Source organism: Magnolia sinica, chromosome 6 (genome assembly GCF_029962835.1).
Source record: "Magnolia sinica isolate HGM2019 chromosome 6, MsV1, whole genome shotgun sequence".
Classification (NCBI taxonomy): Eukaryota; Viridiplantae; Streptophyta; class Magnoliopsida; order Magnoliales; family Magnoliaceae; genus Magnolia; species Magnolia sinica.
In genome coordinates, this window is record NC_080578.1 from 43729337 (window position 1) to 43734656 (window position 5320).

The following is a 5320-nucleotide window of genomic DNA, read 5'->3' on the forward strand; positions in this document are numbered from 1 at the left end:
TCCAGCAGCTATATAGTTGGGAGATGGATAGTCTGGATTAAAACACAAGCCTCATGGTCAAGGCCCACAGAGCTGCTAACGTTAGAGCAGCAACTATATAGCTGGTGGGCCAGTCCAGCAGATGGACAGCGTAGATAAAACCCATACATCACGTGGGGTCCACACAGATGGACGGTATGGATGAAACACACAGAACTTTGCTGACGACAATACAGCAGCCACAGGCTGCTCTTCTATTAAATGGATGGTTTAGATGTAAAACAGATGGACGGGTTGATAAAATACATGCAACATGAAGGATCCACAGAACTTGCCAGCGTTAATCCAGCAGCTGCATAGTTGATGGACGGTTGGGATAAAATGCATACCTCATGTGGGACCCTCAAAGCTTGTGCTGCTGGGGTCCCCACATCCAGACCACTGGACCACTGGATACATAAATCACGGTGGATCACACCCACGTCCAGACCGCTGGATAGTCTGGATGAAACAGATGGATGACTTTGATAAAACACATGCACCACGGTGCAACTAACCATCCAGCAATCTGGTCTGTGCAGATATAATAAATAATTCATGGTAGGCCCACATCAGCGTGGCCCACCACTTAGATCAAATTGATACTTGAGTTTTTCCTTCATCCAAGTCCGTCCAGGAAGGTCGGTGTGGATAATACATCATGGTGGGGTTTCCACCGTCCATGGTGTGGATCTAATCTATCCTTTAAGGTGGGGTGCAATAGGAAAAATAGAGAGAGAGAGAGAGATAGAGAGAGACGTGTGAAGGGGAGGGACCTCGCCACTATGGGCCCTCCCAATACTCAATACAATGCATACATCAAGCGGGTCCCACCACAAGTGGGCCCATAAATAGAAATCAACCGTAGAAATCCTAAGATCACCCACTGATTGCACTCCTTCTTGGTCCCTTAGCTTCCTTAGCTCCTTAGCTTTGATTTTGATGGAGGATGATGAAGTATGGATGGATAGGATGTGATATTGGGTGGTAGGGAGTGGGCCTTGATCTTTTCTGTCCTTAGAGCTTTTCTCTCATGGAAGCTTGGGAAATGGTAGAGAGAATGAGAGAGGGATGGAGTGAAATGGTGTTGTAAGAAGGATGGGATGAGAGGGATGGGTAGTGTAAGAGAGGGTAGGTGTGTGTAAGAAAAGGGATGGGTGGAGAGAGAGAGAGAGAGTTGACTTTGGGAATGGGAGAGGGATGGGCTTGGTATGGGTTGAGATGGGATGTGTACTTGATTGATTGATGTGATGATGGTAGAGATTCTCTCAGAATTCACAAATGCATGGTGTTTCTTCGAAATATACGTGGGCCCATAACTCTTGGCCTGGGTATCGCATCGGCGCACAAGACGTGATGTTGGAACCGCAGCGACGGCACATCGCTAGGGTACTAGTCTCGGGTTGAGTCGACTCGAGTTAACAGGGTCTGACTCAGGGTTGTGCACAAATGCTATCTACACGTCGCGGGTCACCAAAATTCGACCGAGAGGAGTGCGAGATCCTAAGGAACGGTACGGACTAGGTTACGGGCCTTGCAGTTAGCGATGTCTTAGAGGGGGGTGAATAGGACAATGCCAAATAATTGAAATAAATGCAAAATATGTAAAGAATAAAAAAATTGCAATTGCTTGAGTATTGAAACTTTGATTCTAAATAATTCGTAAGATAACTTTCACCTAAAATATTATGTATGACAACCTTATTTCACGAATGTCTTTAAAATCAATCTTTCAAACTATTGAGAGAATATAAAAAGATTACAACATTCACCACAAGAATGAAATAATAAATAACATCCAATCTCTAAAAATAATAAAACATTCACCACACGACATAAGGAGTTATAGTGGTTCAGTGCTTAAAACAACCATACCTACTCCACTCCCAAAATTACTACCCTCATAATTTTTGTTGTCAATATAATAAGGTTTTCATAGGGTCACCTTAATAACCTGATATAGTTACTTGTTATTTTCATGGGCTATCATAATAAAACCCCTCCTTTTTTCATTTTCAAGGGCTATGACGATAAAAACCCCTCTGAAAGTTTCATAGGCTATCTCAGACAAAACCTCATTGAAATTTTCACAGGCTATCTCAAAAAAACATAAATAAGAAAATAGTAAATGTATTTATTTTCAAATATAGAAGACGTGGTAGGAGCTTGTATTAGAAGGACTTCTTTCTTGAGCGTAGATGTCATAGTGTTCAATCAGATAGAAAGAGTTTAGGATTTTATAGATTTGAAAATGAAAAACCCAAATGCTACTTGATTCAATTCTCTTAGATCTCATAGAAGAGTATATTTTACCCTCTTATAATAAGATTAAAACAATCTACAGATAAGGGAATTGAATAAGCTATAAAATAAATTTTATAAATACCACACAAATAGCTTTGCCGAGGACTTAAGCTTCTCTCTCTTGCAAAAGGATTATATTAATTTCCGTTGTAATTTGGAATGAGAGAAAGCTTCAATTTATAGGAAAAGAGGTTGAAACTTTGGCTAACTTAATATTGGCTTCAGCTGGCCAGAGTTCACCGAATTCGGTCCAACGGCTCTCGGATTGCATGGGATAAGATTTATTAGAAATTCGGCTAGCCTGAGGAGAAATTCGGCTAGCTGAACATCATAATTCGGCTGGCCGAATCCCACAAAATTCAAAGATTTGTGTTGCTGGAATTTCACCAGAACTTTTTCGGGCTATCCAAATTTCAAGTTTAGGCTAGCTGAACCAAAAATTAGGCTAGCCGAATTTATAACAGAATTTGTTATTTTGCTCTAGCTTAAAGTTGGGCTGGCTAAACCAGAAGGTAGGCTGGCCGAATTCTAAGTCAAAAATACTTATAAAAACCTAATAGAATGAATTTTTAAAAGCACCTATTCCTAAGGTCTTTCTAGGGTTAGCAAATATCTTAGTCACCTTGCTTGAACTTTAACTTGACTTTGTCTTGAATACGAGCGACGATTTCTTTGAGAAGATGTGTCGATCTTAACTTGATCATAAGCCGATCTTGAGTGATCTTCATGCATGTAGAGTAGTTGTGATTTCATACTTGTGTTTCTACCTTAAAGCTCTTTTGTCTTATGAAATTTGACAATCTATATGTGCTTAACATAATAGCACTTACACTTACACAACCAGTCATGCCTTATTTCTGATCATGTTTCCAAGTTCTTCATATTTATTTTTGAAAATCCATTTGGTTCCAATGACATGTTTATCAAATGGTCTTGAGATAAGATACCATACATCGTTTCTTATAAACTGGTTCAGTTTGTATGGCCATGATCTAACTTTCATTAGCTAGAGTTTCATTTACATTAGTTGGTTTTATTTGGAAAATGAAGAAAACATGATTGTATACATTTTCAAGTTGTCTTCTGATTTGGACACGAGTATGAGGGTTACCAAGTATCTAATCAGTCGGATAGTCTTTGACTAACCTTACCTCAGTAATAATTGATTGAAAAGAAGATTCAAATTAATTAACGAAAATAATATCATTGTCATCTTAGTTAAGTCTGGGAATGATCGGTTGATCATCAATTACAACATTTATAGATTCTTGTATAACCCTTGTTCTTATATTTAAAATACGATTGCTCGATTGTTTAAAGCATATCTTACAAAAATTCCCTCATTGTTTTTTTGCTTCAAATTTGTGCAAATTTTCTCGATCACGTAAAATAAAACATTTGCTTCCTAAAGTATGAAAATATTTAAGAGTAGGCTTTTTGTTAAACTATAATTCATAAGTTGTTTTATTTTTAGCTACTTTTATGTAAACATGATTAATTATATAGCAAGCAGTATTTACAGTTTCAGTCCATAAGTATTTCGGTAATTTTATGCTATTTAGCATTATGCTAGCCATTTCTTGTAAAACTCGATTTTTCCTTTCAGCAACTTCATTTTACTGAGGTGTTTTTGGAGCAGAAAATTCATGTAATATTCCATGATCATTACAATATTTCTCATAATTGTTATTCTTAAATTAAGTTCCATGATTACTTCTTATTCTGATCACGGACAATTCAATTTCAATCTGAATGCGTTTTATAAGATTTTTTACTTCGACAAGAGCATTCGACTTTTCTCTTAAAAAGACTACCCAAGAATATCTAGTGTAGTCATTAACTACGACTAAAAAATATTTATTTTCGCTTCTACTCTCTGTTTTAGTTGGTCTAACTAAATCTATGTGGAGTAGTTCAAGAGGTCTTGTAGTAGCTAAGGAGTTTACTTTTTTTATGACTACTCCTAATTTTCTTGCTTATCTGACATGCACCACATACTTTGTTTTCTATCCTTTTTAATTTGATTAAGCCATGAAAGTGATCTCTTTTGCTCAATTCATATAGATATTTATAGTTTACATGTCCAAGATGTTGATGCCATGATTTAATCTCGTTTATTTAGACCATGTAATTGGAATAATTTATTGAGCAAGAGTCATTAATGATTGTAACACCCTGAACTTTTCAATACCCAACGAGTATTGAAAGTTCTCGAGTGTTACCATAAAATTTAACTTATTATGTACATGTGTATGATACCAATCTAACTATCCTAACCTTACACCTAATCTCCAACATGAATCGAACCATTGAGAAAAATCTCCATTCATAGATCAAGCAATCTGACCGTTAATTTTAAGATAGGATCATCATATACCTAAATATTCTCGCTTGTCCATCATAACCAACCATTCAGTCAAATATGCACTGCTAGATAGAGACATCTAACTGTACACTTTGATTTTGGACCACCCGAACATAGTGAACTAGCAATTTGATCTATACATCCGCTTATGCACACATCAAGTTGAGATTCTGATCCATTCATCTTGCTCATCACTTATGAATATGCTGAACCCACCATCAAAACTATAATCTGAGAAACTTACACATGAAAACCAGTCACTTAAATCTAATAGTGACAAGTTCTGCCTCTAAATCACTCTAAAAACCCACTTGTGATCATCCGTTTACAAAAGTGACCGTACACCCACTTATAGACATTGGTAGAATACCAACCATCAAGTCTTCATGTTTTTAGCATGTCACTTGACCGTCCATTGTATTTGGATCCCCTAAATGGGCCATTCGAATATTTAGACAACTTGGTCATTATGAAGATCTCAAGTCATATGTCCAAACTATATGGTAATAGTCCAACTAGACGTGTATAACTGCCACTCTGAAGCATGGAGTGTGCTAGCCATAAAAGAGCATCTTTGTTATCCTTAAGAGATTAAGGCTCAAACTTAACTAGTTGAGAGATCTTGAAAAATAA